We start from the raw sequence: 25,126 nt of genomic DNA, 5'->3' as shown, positions 1-25,126 counted from the left end.
TTTCTGAAGTAGAAGAACTATAGTTAGAAAATATGCTTCTGCTAAAAATGTACTTCCTTTTTTTTCCTTAGAATACTAAGTAATTAATAAAGACTGTATTTTTCTTCTTATGTGGAGAATAGGTCCATAGAAGCTTGTTTCAGACTAGTTGGTTAATTCAGGATAGAAGACTTTGAGGATCCAATTCCGATTAAACAAGGTGAAGTGATTTTTATACAATGTTTTCAACCTGAGAGCTATAAGACAGCAACACATATAGCTCTGGGGGTATGAAACCTTCCTCATTCATGTTTATTAGATGCATCTGTCACTTCCTTATAATTTATATGCAGTAAATTTCTATAATAAATACTAAGTATACATACCACATATTTACTATCCTGCTATTATGTCTTTTTGATAATTTAGTAATGTACATGCTTTGCATTTCAAATATTTTCTTATCCTGACTTTGTAGAACTATGAGTGGAACTGTGTCTTAGGATGATTACTAATTGCTTAGGAAAACATTCCTCTTGGTATTCATGAAATCAGAAAGAGACTTTTGGTTTTGCTATGCATGTAAGAAGCTGCATAATGACGTGGTATAAATAAGATAAGAAAAACAAAATAATAAAGTGTAAGGTTTTTTTAAAATCTCTTGGAACTGAGTGGAAAGTTAAACTTTAGTACTAGAGGAATCTATTATAGAGTATTTGCCAGTTATTAGGGTAGCTTATTATACCACAGACTCCCTGCATGGCTTTGTTTGAGATGCCTATTGCAGGAGCTTCCTGGATTTATGCATTGCGTATCCTGTTTACCTATTGGAGAGACTGATGCTGCCTCTGCTCACTTCCCACCAGCTGTAAAGAGATGGATCCTCACATTCGGGCACCTGAAGTCGCCTCCCTGAAACTCCTTCCTGTGTTTCTGCAGAAATACATTTGATAAGCTATGGTTTACTCCTCTTGAGAAATGTCTCAGTATGATAGTCTTTTTGACTCAGCTGAAAGGACTGTTACATTTGCCATTGTCACTGTCAGTGGAACCTTCATACCACAAACATGTCATCAGTGCACATCAGGAGAGGGTGTGGTCAAGCAAACATGTCCTCTGTTTCTCCCATTAGGGTGACTTGCTAACAAAGAAATAGAAATCCAGGGCAGTACTGCCTGGTGTGGCCAAGCAGCAGAAACTGGTGAAATAAAGGAGGAAGTGGTTCCTGCATATGGACATCTGCAGCTTTTTCTGGATGCACAAGGGGGAAGGCTTCTGCTTCTTCCCAAACACGCTTTGACAGTATGGGAATTACTCCCTGACAATGCCAACAGAGTTGATAACACTGTACACCAAATTAGTCTGCTGCTGGAAAATGAGAAAAGGAAGGAAGAAATAGTATCTGTTTGAACACTGCTAAAAACTAGCTAGCTCTTCCCTTTCTTTTTCAACAATTGAAAAATCAGTGCTAATGATGGCAGCAAACTCAGTTTCTGAATGTTTTTCTCTTTTGTTTTCTCTCAGAAATATCTGGTTAAGACTAACAGGTGGAATCTGCTTGCTGTTGTATGAACTCCATCAGTCTTATTAATTCATCATCTTTTTATTTTTGTTTTGTATGCCTCGATAACTCTGGCAGTAATAAGAAATTATTATAGACATCATAGTGTAGGTAATACTGTTATCATCCTGATCTCCAGTGAACCAGCATTCCAGTATCGCATTGGTCTCCTTCTCCTCTGAAATAGCTATTCAAGAAGTTGATACCAATGATGTTCAGGTTAAGCACAGTTATGTATCAGGAGTTCACCCTTTGCTAGAATGAGCAGGAACTTAATTTGAAAACAAATGTAACAGGGGACACAGAGAAGCTGTTAAAAGATGACAGAACAACTGAAATGTGTCTGCAACATGTCTAGGGAAGTGGAACAGAGGAAAAAAATCAATCATAAATATACTGGGTGCAGACACTGATTGCACAAAGGAAGATCTTGGAAAACAAAATATCAGATTGAATTCTCAGATCCGCGCTGCCAGAACGTAGAGAGCTACTGACTGGAGTTGCTATCAGGTTATTTTTCATGACCTTTTTTTGGTACCAAAATGCATGTTACTTGAGTTATTAAAAAGAGGTTTTACAAAGACATTTCCAAGAGCATTTGATTGCAGTACTGAGGCAGCTCTCCTATTGAGCAGACACAGCTGGGGGCTCACTGACAGCAAATAGGGTGAGGGATCATAAATACTGCTCTACAGTACCAAGGGGACAAAAATTTTGCAACATGGTAGATTACGGGGGGGGGGGTAATATTAGATATTAGGAAAAATATCTTCACTGAAAGGCACTCAGACACTGGAAGTAGCTGTCCAGATAAATGGTGGAGTCATCATCCGTGGAAGTGTGCATAAAAACATGTAACTGTGGTACTAGGGGACATGGTTTAGTGGTGAGCACAGTGATGCTGGTTTAGTGGTTGGACTCAATAATCTTAAAGGTATTTCCCAACCTTAATGATTCTATGATTATTTTTGGCCATTCCAATTAACATTTCTGCCATTATTTCTGTTCCTACCATGAAGGAAGTTTGGGTTCAATTCTCCTGTCTCTTAAAGAGTGGGAGCCCGAAAAAAATCATTTTATTTCTGAACAAAAATTATAAAACTGCTTTGTGATTGGCATGCTTACTATATTAGGAATGATTTGTTTTAATGTCAACTTAGCAGCAACTACCACTTAAATATTATATATTTTGAAATTGTCTAATCAAATGAGATTGATGGGGTGTTTGTTGTTTTGTGGTGGTGAAATTTTGTTTGTGTTTTGTTTTTTGGGGTTTTGTTTGTTTGTTTCATTTTTTAAACAAAAAGTTCTCCCCTTTCACCCCCTCTATACAAACAAGGCAAACTTCAGCACATGTGCATATCCACTAAAATTAAAATATCATTAATTACCTTGCTGTGTTGCCTTTAGTGGATACTGATGATCAATTTTGTAAGAATGAAAGCAAACTGAAGATAATCCATAGGCATTAAGATGAATGAGGATTTTTGTCTCATAGTACTTAAATATAGAATTTTGTAATTTTATTGTCAAAATTAATATTTTCTGATTTTTAATGTTGAGATTTTTATGTAAAAATGCATTCAAGTTTGGGTGAAGGTGAATTTTTTTCCTTCAACTAGTGATCAAGTGCACCCTCAGAAAGTTTACTGATGACACCAAGCTGTGTGGTGTGGTTGACACACTGGAGAGATGACATGCCATCCAGAAGGACCTGGACAGGCTTCAAAGGTGGCCCCTTGAGGATTTCATGAAGTTCAACAAGGCCAAGTGAAAGGTCCTGCACCTGGGTCTGGACAATCCCTAGCCCAAATACAGGCTGGGTGGAGAATGTACTGAGAGCAGTCCTGGGGAGAAGGACTTGGGTGTGTTGGATGATGAGAAACTCAACATGACCCAGCAATGAGTGTGCTGGCAGCCCAGAAAGCCAAACATGTCCTGGGCAGCATCAAAAGCAGCATGGCTGTCACTTTGAGAGAGGTGGTTCTTGACTTCTGTGTCCAGTTTTGTCCATTTCCCAAAAATGAGAAGTAGAAGAAAATGTACCTGTTGATGTGAGCCCAGGGAAGGGCCACAGAGATGTTCAGAGGGCTGGATCACCTCTGCTATGAAGGCAGGCTGAGAGAGTTGAGATAAGAAGGCTCTGGGGAGACCTTAGACATGCCTTCCAGTATCAAAAGGGGCCTACAAGAATGCTGCAGAGAGACTTTTTTACAAGGTCATGGAGTGAGAGAATAAGCAGTAATGGTTTTAAACTGAAAGATGGTAGATTTGGACTAGATATTAGGAAGACATTCTTTACTGCGAGGGTGGTGAGACACTGGAACAGGTTTCACAGAGAAGTTGTGAATATCCTATCCGTTTTAAGTGTTTAAAGCCAGGTTGGATGGGGCTTTGAACAACCTCATCTAGTGGAAATTGTCCCTGCCTGTAGTTGAGGGGTTGGAATTAGATAATCTTTAAGGTCTCTTCCAACACAAAGTGTTCTACGATTCTATGATCTGTACAGATTTGTGCTTCTCAAGTTCTTTTACAAAAAAAAAAAAAAACAAACCAAAAAACTATGAAAATTTATTTATAGTTCCAGAGTTTTTGATAGATATTTCTGACTGGTCTGTATGGAGAGCTGTCTGGGACTCGGTGTATATCTCAATAAGAAGCATATCGAAATAATCAAAAAATTGTGTGTTTGCCAGTGGAAGAGCATTAAGACCCTGGAAGTACAGAGAAGCATTGATTAATGTTGCTTACTGGGGGAGAGATGAATGCTGGCAGTTTGAGACAAGCCTTTTGTCTCAACTGTACCTAAGATGTAGCATAATATAGTGTGATATATTCTGGTCCACCAAATCATTCACAATTGAGAGTCATTCTGAAATACTTGTGTTACCTCACAGGCAAATCTGTTGGAAATCTAGTGTACCCTAATGGCAAAGCATGTGTGTTTTTTATGTTATGACCCTTGAAGTGTAGCATGTTCAAACATCTTATTATATCTTAATTTCGGTAGCCCTCAGGACGTCTTGTCCTTTTCCTCTGAATTTCTCATATTTAAATTTCCTTATTTCTCATGTTCAGGGAGGCACCACTGTGCTTTTAGAATAGTTATTTTTATGTAGTTAACCAGACAATAGAAATATGTTTTTGAGGTGACTTTGAAGTCATCAAGACCCATTGCAGGATCAGGAAGGAACTGTTATTGTTTCGAAAACACCGACCAGAAGATCTGCCTGAAAATGCAGCAGAAGAATATGTTTATTTGTCCATTTAGTCTTCTAGAATAATTTTGGAGTGCAGCTGAAACTGTTGTGTCATTTTATCTTTGTCTTTTATAATCATCTGTCATCTTAATTGTTTTCTAAGAAGCCTCAATTTTAAATCTTCAAAATGGATTATTTCCCCTTCAGTGTTCTTCATTTAATATTCTTGTCACAGGTGAGTCTTATTACTGCTCATAGGCATTCCAAATATTGCAATTTTTGATCAGTTATTTCTGCTCCCAAATGGCTTTATTTCTGCCTTTTCTTGTAGCATTTGTCCTGGCAATCAGATACTGAAAATTTCTTCAAAACAGCAGTTTGTGAAATGCTCACTGGAGAATCTCATTAAGTCCACAGTTTGAAGTCCTACATAGTGAATTTGTCTTTATATTTTATTGAATATTCACACTTTAGTAAACAGAGGTTTTGTTTTCGTCTAGCTGGAGTCAGGATTACAAAGGTAATCTGTTCATTGCTATTCTGATCTTAATTTCATTGCCAATTGCATCCATTTAATTATTTTTCTTCCCAAGACACCTGAAGTACCAAATTTCTTTGGATTTTTTTCCTCATTGCTCAGATTTTTTGTGCATCAGTGAACACGAGTGTTCATTGTTTAAGAGGTGGATTTTGGATAAGGACAGGGAGGGTTGATTTTGAGTGTTTTAGTTTGGGGTTTTTCTGTTGATTGTTTTCACATACCTGATCTAAAGCATTTCTGCTGGTACTTGGAATTGCCTTAAATATATAAAAATTTAAGTTCCTAATGTTTTATATAATCACAGTTGTGTTAAAATTTTTTGTCACCTTCCCTAATAGTCCAGGAATTTATTTAAATTTATTTCATAAATTCTATTAGACACTGTGCAAGTCCATGTAGAAATTAATGACATTCATTCATTCATTTTTGTTGAGACAATGAGGTAGGTAATTGATCTTTATATTTCCTATCTGAATCTTGTCTGTTGTAAAATTGTATCTGGTAATTTCTTTAACTGAAGAAGTAGTCTAATATCATATATTTTAATACTATAGTTGATTTGAGATCCATGGTACTTCTCTCTAGATATGGTTAAGACCTCTTCTCTCTGACAGCTCTATTGTCTGGTTATATCTATCTGTCTAGGTACGCATTAATAGATACCTGCCCAAAGCCATACGAAAGTAACATCTACATACCTAAAAGCCTTGGGAAGCCATTAGCAGATAAAAAGCCATTGACTACTGTGAACATATGGCAACTCCTGGCTTCCGCAATAACCTGCATTTAATTCCAAAGTAGCAACTTTCAACGGCCCTAGCACATATGCCAGATCAAGTTCTGCCATCTTCATTGTGTCCAAAATGCTAATGATTTCCATGGAAAGTGGAAAATGGTGGTGAGAGGATCAAGATCCAGTTCAGATTCTAATCTTTGTCTGGGGAAGGATATTTTACCTTATGCAGGATAACCAGACATTGCCCAACTAGCGCATTAAATAACTTGTGGATGTGGAAAGAATAAACCTGTATCAGCTGCTGCTGGGCAGTCCAAAGTACTTGGGGCCTGACTTGATTATCCCTCTGCTATCCTTCTTGTTAAAGATTGGTCCTCTGGGTATTTTCAGCGTCTAAAGGATAACCAGTAATTTTGGTGAAGATATGACAATTCAGAAAAATTTATATTATCCCAGTAGAGACATCAGGTGGTTGACAGACATTAGAATGATGTGACAGAAATTTCTTCTCTCAAAAGTTAATGTATTTCTAGATAGCAAACCACAGTCTGCAAAAGACAAACTTTGTTCTGTCAAATTAAAATGCTATAATTGAAAGGAACCTTTCCAGTATGTTTTTCTGTACTACATCACATGTACTCCATCAAATGCTGCTTTTCTGCAAAGTTGGATGCATTCAGAAGGAGAATTGATTAAGCCTCTCAAGCAAATTACTTTCAGCTGAGTTGCTTATGCGAGAAGAATTCTTGCCCTGACCTCAAAGCATACTCATCTAAAAATGTGAATCCTGTGCAAGACATTAAAAAATCCTGTAGGACAAATGAATCCTGTATTATTTCAAATGTATTCTTCAGCTATGCTTTTAGGAAGCATTTATAGCTCAGTGTCTGCATTATCATTTATATTTCATTAGCACCTACAGGCCTCAAGTGAAGCCAGGCCTGGTAGCGTTTGGGAAATAGAAATACAGTATAATATGCTATTCTAGTCCCAAACATCTGTCACTGTTAAGACGAAAGAAGTAGAAAGGGGAACAGTGGCATGCTGATGTGCGAAGGATGGTTTGCAGCAGATCCCTGCCAGCAGAGTACAGATTCCTTGAACTGCAGCACTGTGCCTTGTTTGCTCGGACGTGGTAATGCTAGTGCATCCTGGTCATAGAAGAAACAGAGTTTGTGTAAAGTTGAACAGAGTTGCCACAAACTACCCCTATTCCCCCATGATTTTAATAATTTTGTACTACTGGGAAATGTTACATAATGATTACAGGTGGATCAACTAAATAATTGTAATCCATAACTAGGTCTCTATTCTGTCATTCAAGATACAGCATAGCGGAAATTTTTTGCAGCTCCTTTCTTGAGTAAAGCTGAACACATTTTTGTATGTATGCTGTATATGTTTAACTACTAAGTATGATAAGATCTTTTAGATATTTTAATTATAAACAGACCTTTCTTCATTAACCTGCTACCCACAAGATCTGAAGTCTACTTGATCTGAAATGATTAAAATCTGGAATGATAACTGGTGCAGAGTATATGTAAAATCCTGGCGATGAGGCAACTTCATTAGGTTCCTCCTGTCTGTGTCACTTGTGTAATTTGAAAAAGATTACTTAAATTTGTCTCATTTTGATTCTCTTGGAGCCATTGCAAAAAAGGAATAAAACCTCTCCTTGTGCTCCAGTATCTCACATTTGTTTTGTGGGTGTTTTGCTTTATGTCATGCATCATGTTTCTAATAAAGTGTTTCCCTAAGCAAGTCAGAGGAAGCATCTTCACCTTGTGTATGACGAGAAAAAAGTGGGTGAAATTGGATGCTGTGAAATTCAAATTCTCCTTGGAACTGTCAGAAGTGCAAGCAGTCCTACTCATGCCAATTAAATAAGTGGGGGAAACCATATGGAAAATGCTATTGATATTAGCTACCTGCTTTCTCAGAATATTTTTGGACTTGTTGAAGTTGTAGCAGAAATTAGGGACAATTATTCCTAAAACATGGCAAGATTAGAAACGTCAAACTAAATAGCAATGTTACTTATGTTAAATAATGATAATTATTTTTGTGTCCTTGCCCCTCCCAATATGATAATCCCTTCTTTACAGGTTTTGTGGCTTTCCTGTCAGTTCTTTCTAGCCTTCCTTTGAAGAAATGATAGTGTTGCACTATTTCAGAATAGAAAACACTATTTCTTAGACACAATCGAAACTATTTGCTGAAAGACATTTTGAAGAAAAAATAAAAAAAATTGAAATGTGCCTGACTTGCACAGCTCATCAGAATTCCTGCTTATCAAAGCTGCTTCTCTGTGGTCTGAAGCAACAGGGAGTTAAAACCACACTGTTGTTTTGAGCCATGCTGCAGATGATGGAGCGGTTTTACTTGCATATCAATTTCAAGTACAGAAGATTTTTTGTTATCACTTAGAAAATTTTAAAAAGTGAATGAAGAAAAAATTACCTTTGTTTCTCATTTAAATGTATAGAATTTGAGTAGTATTGCTCATTAAAAACACAATATGAATAGTTGATGGAATTTTCTAAGTCAGGTGTTGTGCAACATTATTTTAGCCTGCCAAAGTGGTTTTCCTGTAAAAAGTGTAGCCGGGGACTTAGTTTTATTCTAATGTCTGCATAATCTCTTAGCTGTCTTTTCACATGTGAATTTACATTGGGTAGCTGATACTGAGAAACTAGAAAACAATTATTTTTAAATGCCAAAAGCAATGCTTCCTCATATAACCTCATCTATCTGAAATTAAATGTGCTGAGGGAAGGGGGAGAATGTGTGCGAGAAATTTATTTTGTCTTAGTTTCTTTTTTTTTTTAAATTAAATTCTTGCGGTCTCAAATAGTTTGGGTTGGGAGGGACCTTAAAGATAATTTAGTTCCAAGCCCCTTGCCATGGGCAGAGACACCTTCCACTAGACCAGGCTGGTCAGAGCCCCATCCAACCTGGCCTTGGATACTTTCAGGAATGTGGCATCCACAGCTTCTCTGGGCAATCTGTTCCGGTGTCTCACCACCTTCACAATAAAGAATTTATTCCTGATACATAATCTAAACCTTCCCTCCCTCGGTTTAAAGCCATTACCCCTTGTCCTACTACTACATAAAATCATAAGACAAATACTAGGGCGGTGTTGCTGTGCTTCTTAGTATGAGTAACTTGGTTGGTAATTCATTGTTTTAAAGACTTGGAGTACTCTGGAGTGCACTGCAGATCCATGAGTAGATTGCTCAATTTTATATCTAGATCTCCAAGTATGCTGGAGGATATGTAAAATAGCTCTTGGGCAGACCAGAGTCAATTCATTAGTGACATGATGAGCACCATTCGCTGAGTTATAGAGTGAGGCAGAAATGCATCACTTCTTGTCTCTCCAAATGGCGGTACAGGTAGCAATAGCCATATCCCTGACCTGAGTGGAGGTTAGGAAGGTGAATCTTCTATGGTGCATGGCAAGGTATGTGTGCATGCACAGTGATGTGATGTGCCTGAGGGGAGGAGGGAAAGGATCTGCTCTCCCTGTAGCCAGTCAAATATATCCATGGTCTCTGTGTGTACTGAAGGTCTGGATGAAATGCCACCATTTGAAGGAGGGAAATTAGGTGCTATGGCATTTGATGTAACTACTGTTCCAGTCTTAGGGAAAAAAAGCACTTAAATGTGAACCTTGCCCCATTGTAAATGTGATAAGAGTCAAGGGTAAATATTAAAGACAGCATGAGAAATGTTTTGGTTTTATATCAAGATGAAAAGGTCTAAAAGGACAGTGATCAAAAGAAATTACCAAGGTCCTTTTTTGATTATAAGTGCAGTTTTAAACTAGTCAAAATATATATTTTTTTAATTGTAGCAGCATATGATACATCACTGGAAATAAATTTGAGTGTGAAATCTGAATCACAAAATGAGAGTCATGAGAGCTACGTATTTCCCACAAAGGCTTGTATTTCCTGATGGTGAAAGGCTTAAAATTGTTATGTTGTTGTTCTTGTTTTCTTCAAAATCATACTTGGTTTCCAAAATGGCCTGTTCAAACTTCTATGCAGGAATGGGCAGCCTGCATAGAAGTTTGGTCATGATGTGATCTCACAAGCAGTCTGGAGGTGCTACATCCTGCAAGTTGCAGTAGGGCTGCCCAGCCTTTGTGGCTGTGGCTAGTAAAAACCATTACAGATATCATCACTGGGTTTTGCAGGCACGCAGCTGTACAGGAAACCTACCCATGTGCCACTATGAGGTTGATATCAATATCAGCTGTAGCTGTGAACCAACCCACATCTCCTTGCCAGCAAGCTCTTTGGAGTATGCTGACGTGTCTTGTAGCCCTTGGATTGTAGAAAGCAGGGCCAGGAATGATGGCTGTAGCTAGTTTAGGTCTGAAATATTTCCCAATGTTTATTTCAATTTTCTTCTGAGTCAGGTTGTGCCTGAAAGTACATGTGTGAGCTAAGGGGAACATAAACATATGTGGATGGGCCAGTTGAGATAAAACTTCATGAGATACCATTGGAAGGTGCTAATAAAAATGCTATTCTATGACTTTTGAACTACATTATCCCAAAATTTTTGAGCAAGTTCTTTACAACTAAGATGTGTACATCTGTATACTCTTTTTCTATTGCTGTTTTCATTTTTTCTGAATATTTTTCATTTAGAGCTTTTAAAAAAATCCTTGGAGCATAGCGCAAACTATTTTTATTGTACAATATAGCTTCACAGGCTATTTAACACAGTGGGCCATGTTTCACAGCTGGTTGGATCTCAGGAAGTTAACCAAATTCTGCTTTCATTTAGATGAACAATAAAATTTACAAAGATTAAAGTAGGACTTGGAGTTTGTAGATGGTAAATTTGGTTGTCTCAGTACTTACTGATAACTGTATATTCTGACTATATCTACTCTCTGCCTGTAATAAAGGGAGCTAGTCACTCACAATCATCAATAATTAAATTTGGAATTCAGCTTCAGCTTGTACTTATTTGCACAAAGCTACATTTTCATGTAATGTTTGCAGGAAATAAACTTTGAGGAATGAACTTATTTATAAAATACAGATGTGTTGACATACTCTAGTAAAAATACCAGTAGAGATGAAATACTGAATAGTTCTGTAGATCCTTCTCTCTATTTTTTTTGGAGGGTTCAAACTCTCCAGGCTGAGCAGAGGGATCTTCCCATTTTTGATTTATGCGCTGTCTGTTGTATAAACTTGCAAAAGATAGCAAAATTTTCTGTTCAGGAAACACTGCAGTCTTTTTTATTTCTCCTCTCCTATATTTTGGATCCTGATACATTTCAAATGGTAATCATGAATGTACTATTGCAATAGGGTAATCTCTGAACTCCATGTAATTTAACATGGGTTGAACTATGTTTTATGTCACTTTAATAATACTCTGTAGAGCTATACATATAGAACTTCTGGATACCCAAAGCTATGGAAGATTACGTAATGATTTTAGAATTGTCTTACATAATGCATAATAGGGTCAATATTAGGTGTTCAAATAGCTATATAAATATTTTAAGAACAGTAAGAGAGAAACCTTGTTTTATTTCATTGACCAAAACAGACTCCAGCACATTTTGAATGGCAAATCTAGGATTTTTTTTCCACAGTATCTCCAGGTAGTCAGTCCTCTTAGGATTGCTGATTGCACATGGATTGTTGAGGAAGGGTTTTATACAAGTTTGCTTTGCAAATTTGTAAACTGAGTCAAGAATTGAGATTTTGACTTTTTTCCCACATTAAATGAATCTTTCAAAAGACTGTATTTAGTCCAAGAGAAAACATGTGTCCTAGGAAGAAAGAGGATTGCATACATCAGTTAGAAAATAAATTCTATTTATAGAATTTTCTACCTGCATGGTGGCTTCCCTGTGGCTGCTATGTATATAATTGCCTTTTTTTCCTTTTTAGAGGGGCATACCTTTAAATTTTGATCTTCTCACAGTTTCATAGATAATGTTGGCTATTTGGTGGATATCATTGATTTGTGCTTCTTGAGTACAAACTGGTATTGATTCTTAAGTGCAGAAAACAGTAAATATCCTGAGGCAGCTTTTCATTAATCCCATACTTCATTTTACTGAGTGGTAAAAGGCAACATAATTATGGAATGAGTTACTTTAAGGACAAATCTGTACGGAATGATTTCAAGTTCAGTAAGAAGAAAGAAAGAAAGAAAGAAAGAAAGAAAGAAAGAAAGAAAGAAAGAAAGAAAGAAAATAAAAAGAAAGAAAAAGAAAGAAAGAAAGAAAGAAAAGAAAAAGAAAGAAAAAGAAAGAAAGAAAGAGAAAGAAAGAAAGAAAGAAAGAAAGGAAAGGATATTTTTGTTAAATAGGAACAGAAACTCCGGTGTTTGCCTGAAGTTACAAGAATCCAAGTCACGTCAGGAGACATGTTATAGACTGATTTGAAGGAAAGTACACATGGTATATATATAGGAAAGTTTTATATATATAGGAAGCTACTTACCCAGGAAAGAAATTAATAACAACCTTTACATTTCATTTCATTAAAACTTTCATGGTAGTTGGCAGAACTGGGAGATGTAGGCTAAATAAAGATCTCAGCTTTCAGAGTAATGATGTCTTAAAATCTGCCTCTGGTGACATGTAATTTGAGAAAAATATTGATCAAATTTTTTTATCCAATTTTTTTTGTGTACGTACATTTTGCACACTGAAAATAAAGTACATTATTTCAGAGTGCACACAGATATACTGTACTGGTCTGCTTTGATTGAAATACAATCAAATTCTGCTATCAAAGCATCCCCCATTGTTTTCCTAAGGAATACATAAAGTTTACTTAGTACACAAAGAAAAATAATTGCACTTTTACTGGAGATCAACCAGAATATTCTGTATATGTAAGTGCTGTAAAACTGTTTACTAGAATTGCAGGAAGCCCCTTTCTTGTTAAAACTGTGGACAGGGTTTGCATATCTCTTGAGGAATCCAGCCACTTGCATCTTTTTTTAAATGCTAGTTCATTATTTGATTTTTGTAGCTACAACTCAGAGAACACGAAGAAAGAAGAGAACAGTATGACCAACCGAAAGAAAAAGATGAGCTTTCGTATGAAGAAAAGCTAAGTCATACATTTCAATGAGATTTAAAATGCAATGGTTAATTGAAGTTCTTTAATCTATTTTTGTCACTGTATTTGAGAATTAGTTCACTCTTCAGGCTGAAGAATTAATCTTTCTGGATTTATAGCAGAAATAAACCTTTTGGACTGAGTTAACACAGCTGTTATTAATTTTTGAAGGATTAGCTTAGTATAATTTGCATAAGAATTCACACCTGATTGGGGTACTTCATACCTCATTTAGTGTTTTTTAGCCCCCATTGGTCTATTTGGCCCTGTTTGGTTTGGGATAAGATCTTGGACTGGTTAAGTCTCAGCTGAACATATCTCTCTGAGTTACATGCAAGGATATTTGTAGGGATATTCAGTTTTTTTTGGTTAAGAACAAGCAAAACCACAGTGATTAATGGGAATGAAAACAGAGAATAGCATTCCTTTCCTGTGAAATTGGCTGTGTTAGGGGAGACAAGAAAATTCAACTTCTGCCTTCTGGATGGCTGTGTTTTGGGGATAGTACACATGGGACTTTCAAAGTAGTGTGTGTAGCTGTTTGTGTCTGGCAGTTGAGCTGAGTAGAGGAGAAGGTGATGAAGCATCGCGATCTTAATCTAACGTCTGTAACTGGCATCCTCTTTCCAGGAGTGAATATGGAAATTCACAAACTGTTCCTCTACTATGCTCAGCAGTGGTGTACTCTCTTTACCCAATACCTTAACATCTTTTTTTTGTCCACATGGTTTGTTGTTGTTTCTCATTCCTTTTTAAACTTCTGGAGATACAATTATTGTAAATGCAGGCATGAGAAAAAAGGCTGTAGCAGAGAAACAGATAGAAAATATTACAATACCATACCTTTAATACAAAATATGATTGTATCTCATGTGTATAAATGGCAGATGCTTTGTAAGGGACTAGGTCAAGTCTAGCGGTAATGAATTGTTTTCAGCTGGAAAAGATATTAAATGTGTAGAAAAATTGCTAATGAGTGATCAGTCCCCAAAGTTTGTAGTGTCTGAGAGTATGACTCAACACAGGGATTCAATTAATGATATTTCTTAATGAATACAGATTAATTTTATTTCTGACTAACAAATAAAGAAAGGAAGATAAATACATGCTTTAAAAAATGCCACTGACTCATCTAAGTCTGCAGTAAACTCTGGGTTTATAAGCTGGCCAGGACTCATGTTAATACTTAATGTACAAGGTTGGGATTTAAAAACAAAGGAAAACAAAAAAAACCCCATTCTGAAATCTCATCTATGTAATTTATAATTCCTGCCTTTTCTCCTTAACTTTTATGCAACAGCACTGTGGGTATATAATTTACCTTTCCCAATAGTGCTTTTTTACAGGTTTCATGGCAGTGCAATGAAGTCCTGGACCTAAAGTAGCTGTTTTGGATCCCTGAGTTTGTTAATGCAGTGTGATCTTGGGAGCCCCCACAGGAGTACTTTGCTGAAATGCTTTAAATTCCCTTGGAGAAGCCTGGGAGGCTGAGTTGTTGCCTCTATTATAACACCAAGTGGAAGTTAGATGGCAAATGACAAAACTAACAGTGTGTTTATAATGTTTGCAAAATAAATTTAACACAGAAGAGTTTAGTGCTTCATCTGTTCAATCAATCAGTTCTCTGTAAATCCTGGCCTGAATACAGGAGTAATGGAGACCTTTGGGTGAGAATCATGTTGGCTCTAGGACTAGAAAGCTGACATAGTGACCCGTGTGTTCCAATCCACTTGGAGAAACTGATCTCTGCATGGGGCCCCTTTTCGAAGATACTTTGTGTGTGGAGGACCTGCGTGTTTGATGCTGTCACTTGGACAGCGTTGCATAGTCATACCTGATCCTTTGTAAAAAAGAGCTCTTATTTATTCTCCTTTGCTCTATGCCTTTTTATTGTGCAAACAAATTAAGTTGAAGACTTTTTTCAGTAAATGTAATATAAAGATTTGCAGTGAGCCCTGCCATTGGAATGAGCTGATCATGAGTCAAGCCAAGAGCAAATGATGAGTGCCAGAGATGACATTAATCATGAGTTGCAAATAAGGCAATGGTATCTGATCATATGATTTACTTTGTGCTCTAGTCTTTTTAGAGATTAGGGTGCTCTTCTGCTTGATCAATGTTGTAAAAATGCTATGGCCTAAAGGGCTTGCAGAGGAAAGAAGAAGAGAGAGAAAAATACAGAAGTCAGCTGCATGAGTTTGCATTGTAAGTAATGGTATATCTGGGGAAATCTGTCTGCTGACCTTCTGCTCTGGGTCTCTCTGCTAGAGCAGTACTGCCCAACCTATAAGGCACTTGTACCCACCAGGCTGTACAAGCAATAAAAGAGGTGGGAAAATGCCAAGAAAAATTCCAAATTGCTAGAATTGAGTTATGGGCTAAGAAGGTTGTGAAGCACTGTCTAGACCATGGAGGTTATATTTATATTCCAGGTTTGTCTTGACCAGTTCCTGTGAGACAGAAATAATAAATCAGCTGTGCTTTCTAAAAAGCCGAACAGTAAAAAGAATGAAATGAAAACGGCACCACACTGCAGTATTCAGTAACATTTCATATTCTCTCTCTACAGGAAAATACTTTCTCCCTCACAATCACATATCTTTACTTTTTTTTTTTTTTTCCTACACTCATTTCATTAGGCCATGAGGTATCAAGTCAGAAAAAATTAGAAACATTCTAATGAGAAAAAATAGGTGGGAAAATAGACTATTGACATTTTTAATGATCCTGTTCTTGTTTATGTCTTTGACTTAACTACATTTGAATAATAATGGCACATTCTTGGAAGAGTATTTTTAGCTTTTTAATCACTATATCAAAGAGCATTCAGAAAAATAAAAAAGATTGAAATGCACTTTGCAGTCAAAAACCCTTTCAAAGTCCAAAGGGAATAAATATGCCTAAAACATATTAGGAGTCTAAATGCAAATGTAATAGAATTCCAGACTACAGACCTTTGGCTATAAAAGTTACTGTCTAGCTTGTGTTATTGCCACTAGGGATGAGGTAAACCAAGAAAACTGTAACCTCAGTTTAAATTTTAATAAGAAGTGTCTGCATTGTTTTCTTGCTTTATTAATTAGCATTAATTAGTTAACGTGAGTGTGCAGACTTAAAAATCTAAAGTTCTACACATACATTTGATGGCATTCTTATTCCCATTACCCAAAAGAAGCAATCTGAACATGTGAAGACACACTTATATTAACATATTTGCATGCATATAGATATCTCACTTAACTGCAAATATATTGCAAAATAAGACTGTAATTGTTTGTTTAAAAAAAAAGCAAACAAAACCCAAGAAAAATCAAAATTAAAACAAACAAACAAACAAACCGGAAACAACAAAAAAATACCCCCATAAACAAAACACCCTCCACAAAACCCCAACACCACAGGAGCCAGTAACAGACTTCTACAGAGATGGGAATGGTTGATACTCTGGTTATAATAAAATAAACAAACACACCCTAGACCCCAGAGAAGACTAGAGTACATAATAAAAAGGCACAGAAAGGCATAATTAATGTTTATTTTGTACTTGGGAACCATATGTGGCTTTGAAATAAAAATGCCAAACTGAAAAGTTTCCAGCAGGGATTGTAGCTGTTAACTTTCCTGGTTCAAAATGCTACAAAATAAAACTCCTGTCTTTGGGAATTTAACAGTGTTGTCCATGTGACATTAAGGCTTATCTACTTTTATGGCTAGACACATTTATCTTTGAAGATATGTCTGTGAACAGGGAGTATGGAATATAAGAAAATTATTTGCCTTGGATAAATATTGATTTTAAATATAAGCAATATTTTCTGCAAAGGTACTTTTGCATTGTAGAAAGATGATAGTTGATGATTATTCCCAGTGCTGGAAATTGCAGAGAACCATGCTGGAGCTAAACAAGATCATAGACTGTTTATTCCATACACAACCTGCCCCCAAACAACTCCAAAAATACTATAAAAACACATTTAACACCTGAAAGCATTAAAAAACAGTGTCATGAAGACAGATCAACAGCTTCGCTATTCTCCCAGCTACCACATGTAGGAAAATTCCTTAGATAACACCACTTCACATTAAAAGAAAAGGAAAAAAAAAAAAAGAAAAAAAAGGTACCAAAGAAAGAAAGTAAGACAAAAGAAAGAAAGAAAGCAAAAAACAATGCCTTTACTTAGTGCATACAAAACACAGTTTTGGTTTTTTCAAAGACTATAAAAGTCAGGAAATGTTGTCTTGGAACTCAGTGTTTAAACATGATGCTCTTTTCTGAAAATGATTATTGGTCACATGCATTAGATGATATTGATTCAGCATTTTCCATGATGGGTATCTTTAAGATGAAGAATTACCAGTAATAAATAGTGGATCTTCAGTAGAAGATAATCCAGTTGCAATGCAAACTTCCAGATGAATCATCATTCATGCAACAATCTATTGAACTCTTGGGATTCACAAATATCTCCATGAATGCCTACCAGTCACCTGAATGCTCATAAATAGTGAATAATGTGGGCCCTAAAAAGCAAGGTAAATGAGCTGCTCTTCAATTTTTTTTTCTCATTCTTTAAAGACCAGATTCTGAAGAGAGCAAAATAACAAACCAAATAATATGTATTTTCAACATCTTGAATTAGAGTTAAGGAAAGAGTTAAGGGAAAACAACCTGAAGAGCTGTACATTCGTGTAACTGGTAATTACAAAAAATTGCTTAGTTAGATATTACACCCAGTTTTAAACACCAGTTTTAAACAGCAAAATTTCATTTGCTGCTGCTAACAGGTAGGGCAAAAGGAGATGTCATGTTATCTCTCAAGGGATTTCATTTGAAGAACAGTACTATTTTTAAAGTTAGAAATCTAGAGAAGAGAAAAATAGAGGACCACATTTGGGAGGTAAAGGCTGAACTCTCTGAAAATATAATGAAAAGGGGAAAATGTGACAATGCAGTTATTTGGTTTAGAAAGTCTGAGTAGATACATGTGAGCGAATACTGCTAAAGTATTTGTAGCTATAAATGTTTATTTTGCTGTAGCACTTAGAAAAATGAAATGAGGCAATGGTAGAGACGGCATATCATACAATAGAATATTATTCATAAGCATATCCAGATACATGAAAGGTATTACAGATTGGATAGTATAGACAGTAATTGTGGCTCAGGGGAACACGGGAACTGCTAAAGCAGAACTCAGTAGTCTGTCTTGTCTGCTATCTTGCCTTTGACTATATGACCACATTTGTATGACCTACCACAGTGAGAGCTATATGTCCATACAAATCTATTTCTCTAGGAAAAAATATGAGCTAAATGAAAAAGTCAGTAGGTCCTTATAGCCTGAATTAGAGCTCAAGGCAATCTAACATGTTAAAAGACTGAATGTAAATAAGTAGTTTACCAACAGTGAAAGGTGTAAAAAGAATCTGAGTACAGACTCTATGGAGTATGAGGAAAAAATATAATAATGTTTTTCTCTTTTAAATTGATTAAGATTGGGAAGATGTTTATTGTTTTGCTGAGATGAAGGCAAAGGCAGTCCACCTCTGAATGTAGCAGAGTACTTCAGTTCCTTTGTGCTGATTCTCTATCACCTTTCAGAGAAAGACATTCTGCAGTGATCATTTCATCTCAGTACCCAGTTCTCATGGGATTTGTCCTTTTGTCCTTTTTTTTTTAGCCCCTTAAAATACTAGCTCTGTTGCAGCCAATTTATCCTAGTAGTTTGAGTATTTTATTGACTTCTACGGGCAGCCAAACACGTATGGTGTATCAATAACTACAGATTTCTCTTATTAAAAAATTATCTCTGTTGAATATTTAAGGAATTTGTAAATAGTAGACAAAGGAGAATTTTGTAAAGGTGGAAGACAGATGAAACTTCTTTCTCTACTTTTCTCTCACAGAACGGCTCATCTCAGCTGTAAATCAGAATACAGAAATCTTAAATCTTGCCTGAGGTAGGTGTAGTTCTGTTAATGAAATCAGATTCAGCAAGCTTGAATTGAGCCAGTTTTGTGAGGACTCTTTATGCCTAAAACAAAGGTCAGTGTTAAACTTGCCGTGAAGAATACATAAAATCACTGAGAACTAGCAGGTTCTCATTGGGCATCCTTGTTTCTGAACTTCCAATTCAAGATATATCTACTCAGTGGCTGTCAGTAAAATCAATCTAGGTCAACCTCTTCAGCCACCAGATGATGATAGTTTGAAAATCTGTCGGTTGCCTTTTGCTTCCAGCATCTGGTTTTGAGGGAGAAGATGTTCCAAACATTTTGGCCAAGAGTGCTGCTTAGTGCCCTTCTAAAAAATGCCTTCCAGAAAATTAAGTTAATATATTGGAGACTAACACCTTTCTCAGTAAGCAAAAAAAGTAGTATAAGGTAGATTGGATAGCTGATACCAATGTCCTTGTATTGCAGATAATAGCAGAGTATAATTACATTCATTAACAAGCTAAACTTCATTATGAAACAATTGGGTTAGTTGGGATTTTTTTTTATTTTGCTGATGCTCTTGGGCAGCTCTTCCTAAGACTTCAAGGATTTTTAGAAATCCTTCTCTAATATCCAGCTTTATTTCCTTAATGGGTCGTTTATACCCATTTGTCCTTTATGTTTAAGAGCATGTTGAGTTTTTTTTCTCAGGCTCCCAGATCTGTTTATAGATAATGCACTGATTGTTTCCTAGTATTATTTTACTAATTAACAGAGAGACAAGTAGTCCTTCTGGATACTTATGATATAAAATTGCGTTTTATTGCAATATCTGCATGATACTAAATGTTGAAGAGGGATTTGCTGCAGCTTGCATGTGCACATAAAGTTCTCTGATTTGTTTAATAATCAAGTCTGTGTATCCCAAAACTTTGGCTGATGTTCCAACCCAGAGGTACCCACAGTACTGTGTGCAATTGTGAGAGACCATCTCTTCATTGCACCTTACTCACTGGATGGTTAGTCAAAAAGGAAATGACAGGTCTTTTTTACCTGAAATGAGCTAATTTGTTTGTAGGCACTGCACAACATGCACAAGGAACATGAACAGTTAAAACAAAATTTCCTTTGTTGTTTCTCCTCCTTTCCAGCCTAGCGTGCTCTCTTCTGTTTCTTAAAAAAGTGCCTGTAAATATATAATTTCTTAATGTTGCTGTCATTTGAAGATTTATTTGTGACATTGTTGCAAAGTGGGATAGGTTTTTGGCTTTTTTGTTTGATAGGCTGTTTTCAAACATTCTTTATAGAACATGTATTGTAAAAACATTGTCACTACCATTTTACTGGTAAGATAGAATAACAACTTATTGTGAAATCAAAATATCTTTTACTTCTAGAAGGGTTTTAACACATCCCACAGTCTAAACCTCAGAGACGAATTTGTAGTGTCTGATTTTTTTTGTACATATATATGGATTTTGGACTTGCTCACTTACAGATCAAGAGTGGCTATGGTGGTTCAGATGAGAAGTTTGTGTAGCTCAGAAAATACTCTGCAGCAGCATCTCAAGTAGAGATGAAGGCATATGTGCAAGGACAGCTAAGGTGACACTTCACCTGATCACACTCTAAACATTTGTATTTGCAGAAAAATTGGCATGGACCTGTTTTCCATGTGTTAAGACATAATGGACTTTTCTATAAGGATTTAAAGGCACACCCATATATGTAAGAGTCTATATTTAAAATACTTTTAATAGTCTAGTGCCTTGCCTCCCTTTTGCTTTATCTGACAGTAGTAGTAGTGTAGGGGAAGGATGAGGGGCAAGAAAATGGGTAAAATTAGTGAGAAATTATGTGTGGCCCGTGGAGTATTGACTGGTGATCTGCAGAGAACTGGCTGGTTGATTGTGAGAAGTCATGTGTGGAAAATGCTACTTGCAAAGTTCCTGAAAGAAGATGGAAGCATATGGAGCTGCAGATCCACTGGCTTGGCTGAACAGGTTAGCCCCATGTTCTTGCCCTCTGAGCCAGACCTTTCACAGAAACTATTATGCCCATTTGATTTTAACAATTGTTCAGTGCTGGTTTCTGTCCAGCTGGGAGTGAGAATAGTTTGACAAATCTTTTAGTCCATACCATCTGATCTCTGCAGTTCTACTTGATGGCAGCTTCTCTGCTCCATCCTCCTCCTTTGTCTTTGTTTTATTTTAGCTTATTTTTCTGGGACAGTAAGAAACTATGAAGTGCAAACAAAGTGTCCTGATAGACTAGGTTGCTTGATTGCCTGCTGAAGATCCTAACTGCATTCTTTAAGATGGCTTCTGAATTGTACAACCATACAATTTACCTGGTCTCTCTTAATATTATGATCTCAACACCTGTTCTGTTTTGATTCCCCTCTGCAGGCTGCAGGAGAACTGAGAATAGTGATATTCGAGACATTTAAGCCTTTTAACTATCCCTCATTTGTGGTTTTTTATATGTTTAAAAACCATAAATTAAAAAAAAAACCAAAAAACAAAACAAAACAGCTGAGGTAGATTTTAACAGGGGAAAAGAACATAACAAAACAGTTAAGAAAGTAGGTAGGGATCCACATCTAAATAAAAAGGTGAGTTAATAGACTAGTCCCACTTTATGAAGGAAGACTATTGGCATGCATTAAAGATATCTGGTGGTGGATTTGATCTTTCTGTTAAGTGTGTGTACTAGTTTGAAAACAAACCAGTGGGAGACACCAAGTCAGAATAAGAATTTAACAGGGAAATAAAAGGAGGGGGGAAGGAAAAAAATAAAAGCGGATAACACTGGGTTAAACTGACAGAGTTAGGATATAACCTGGCACCCTGTTAGTCAGGGTGGTGGTAGCAGTCTGGTAGAATGGTGGCTGCCGTCCTCCTGAAGTGGCGATCCTGTAGAAAAAGGGTCTGCTCCTCCTCAGAAGGTCCAGTGGTGGCTATGTAGCTCCTGTCCTCTGGAAATCCAGTGGAAAGCATTGTCTCTGGTGTTCAGTCTCAGATTATATCCACGATGGGATGCTTGGTTCCTCCCTCTGGGTGGAGCATCTCACAATGGGGTAATGAGTCATGAGGCCAAGTGTTGATTAGGCTCATTAACAGAAGATAGTCCAGAGGGAGTGTTGCAGTGGGGATCCTGCAACACGCATATATCAAACCAGGAGTCCCGTGGAAAGGAAATATATATGGACAGACAGATTCTTGATAGCTGTTTCAGAGATGTTTATTTCTCCAGCCGCATGGCCGGAGCTCTGCCCAGGAACTGTTCCAGTCACGGGACCAAGGGTCCTTCTCCCCGCGCAGGGAACACAAACCAACCAATGGGAACGAGGCTGAGCAGGGGCAGGGAAGCCCCGTGTCTGTGCCCTCAGGGCCCCTCTCCCAGGGCTACACGGCAGGGGAGGGACCCCAACACCTCACCCGTTTTATTTTAATAAAAGGAGAATGAAAACAACTGGATAAACATAACAAGAACAGTTTCAAAACAAAACAAGCCACCCTCCTGAGTCTTTAAATGTCCAAACAGATTCTGTGGAACATCTTAGGGCTGACAGAAGGGAGACAGAATTCTCTGAGCATGCTTTGTGGGGAAACTGAGGCAGGAGAGGGTTTAACTTCTTCCCTCCCCCTTTTCATCCCCCACTCGGCATTGGAAAGGGATTTTTGGGGAAACAATTGGCAAAAGCATGGTTTTGTGAGGGAAACCATGGGTGAAAAAACGGATTGGGAATACACTGGGGGTAATAGGACATAGGGTAAAAGGGAAAGGTGGGATTAGGAAAGGGACACTGTAGGGGGGGCTTACAATGGAGATACTGTCCAACATGACTACGATTTTTTGCATATATACTGCCTTTTACAGGAACACCATCAGGCCCAGTGACCTGCGATGCTTGTAACCCTTTTCTCCCTAGTACAATATTAAATTCCACCACCTCTCCATCTCCCAAGCTTGGGATGCATTTTTCAGGGTTATTCTTTTTAATAGCAGTTCTATGCACGAATATGTCTTGCTGGTTGTCACACCTTGTTATAAAACCATAATTTTGCTTAACATTATACCATTTTACTATCCCTAAGGTCTTAGTTACTATGATCTTTTCGTTTTTTCGAGTGGCTGCTGTTTTCTGTCTCGCTGCGTCTTTGCTCTCTCCTTCGGTCGCTCCCGTGTTGGAATTGTTGGGGCTGCTGGTGCCTGCGCGCTCTTCCCGGGGTCGCGTTCGGGGCTGCGCGGGCCGGGCCGGGCCACGCCGCTCAGTTCTCCGTGCGTCGCCTCCTCTGGTCGCAGCTTCGCTGCCGCTGCCGGGCGCTGCACCCACGTCTCGGCCGGGCCCCCGAGCGAGGACTCCCCCGCGCCCCGCTCCAGCGCGCGTCTCGGCTGGGCGCGGCTCCGTTCCACCGCCATCGCCGCCAGCCGCCGCCCGCGCGCCGCCCCTCTCGGCCGGGCGTTCACGGGGCTCGCTCCACCACGCACTGCACAGGACCGGGCGGGCACTGCCGGGTCCCGCCGCGCCTCGCTCCGCCACCGACACTGCGGCTCGCGTGGCTCCGCCCGCGCGCGGGAGCTGCCTCGCTGCTGCTCTCAGAGCGCTCGGTGCACGTGGCCTGGGCCGCACGGTCCCTGCGCCACGCTTCCCTTCACCAGGACACAGCTGACATTGCTCAACAGTCTCGGTAACTAAATAATATTCACGAAAATATTCTTCCATCGGCATATATTTTGACTCCAGTATTAACTGTGTCCAAACGGTTTTCCAAAAGCCCTTGGTAAGAATTAAATCCCAAGAAACATAGAAAAAGTTCTTAAACAACCATGCCAGGAAGTGTTTCAGTTCTTTTTGAGCTTGAATCAAGCTAAAATTTACAAATCGTTGTTCAAGAATCATTTTAAGTTTAAGATAAATGTCCATATGCGGCTCTGAGAGCCAAGAGTCTTCCCACGGTTCCTCCATAGTTTAGATACGGAATAGCAAAGCAAAACCAAGAAGAGGAATCCAAAGTTTCCAGGGTTTACTCACACAAATCAGTCGCTTAGGGATCGGGGATCGTTCTGCTCACAAATCTCCACCATTTGTTGCAGTGGGGATCCTGCAACACGCATATATCAAACCAGGAGTCCCGTGGAAAGGAAATATATATGGACAGACAGATTCTTGATAGCTGTTTCAGAGAGATGTTTATTTCTCCAGCCGCATGGCCGGAGCTCTGCCCAGGAACTGTTCCAGTCACGGGACCAGGGGTCCTTCTGCCCGCGCAGGGAACACAAACCAACCAATGGGAACGAGGCTGAGCAGGGACAGGGAAGCCCCGTGTCTGTGCCCTCAGGGCCCCTCTCCCAGGGCTACACGGCAGAGGAGGGACCCCAACAAGGGAGTTATCTCTGAGTCAGGCGGTAGGACAATGATGGGCCATTAACAGCAAGATAGTCTGGGGGGAGGAGGCAAGGAAACACTGCCCCACCTGATTTCAACGGCTCATGAGGATGGTAATAGAATACACTGCAACCCAGGACATTATCCACCCCTTATTCTATTACCATCTACATTATCCCAAATCAATACCTTCTTTAAACTCTACACACACATACATATATATATACAATAAAACCCTACACACAGTTCTCACCTAAGATTAGGTCTCCTTGTGGTACACAACGGGTTTCCCCATCTTTCTGCATTACCCACCAAGTGCAACCAGGTCCTTGAGCAAAGACAATCCCACGGATGGGTTTGTCTTTGCCTGAGGTGGGATTAATCCAAACAGTCTTTCCTAAAATACCTCTCAGGTGTGCCACAGGGACTCTATCTCCATCCACTGTGTGCAAGGCTTCAGACTCAGCGGGACCAGCTCGATTGATGGACCCTCAGGTATTGACCATCCAGGTGGCCTTTGCTAAGTTCACTTCCCAATTTTTTAAGGTCCCCCCACCAAGTGCCTTTAGGGTGGTTTTAAGTAGTCCATTGCAGCGTTCAACTTTTCCGGCAGCTGGTGCATGATAAGGAATATGATATATCCATTCAATACCGTGTTCTCT

This window comes from Corvus hawaiiensis, chromosome 1 (assembly GCF_020740725.1).
Source record: "Corvus hawaiiensis isolate bCorHaw1 chromosome 1, bCorHaw1.pri.cur, whole genome shotgun sequence".
NCBI lineage: Eukaryota > Metazoa > Chordata > Aves > Passeriformes > Corvidae > Corvus > Corvus hawaiiensis.
The sequence above is the reverse complement of the archived record's forward strand: the minus strand, read 5'-3'. Positions refer to the sequence as shown.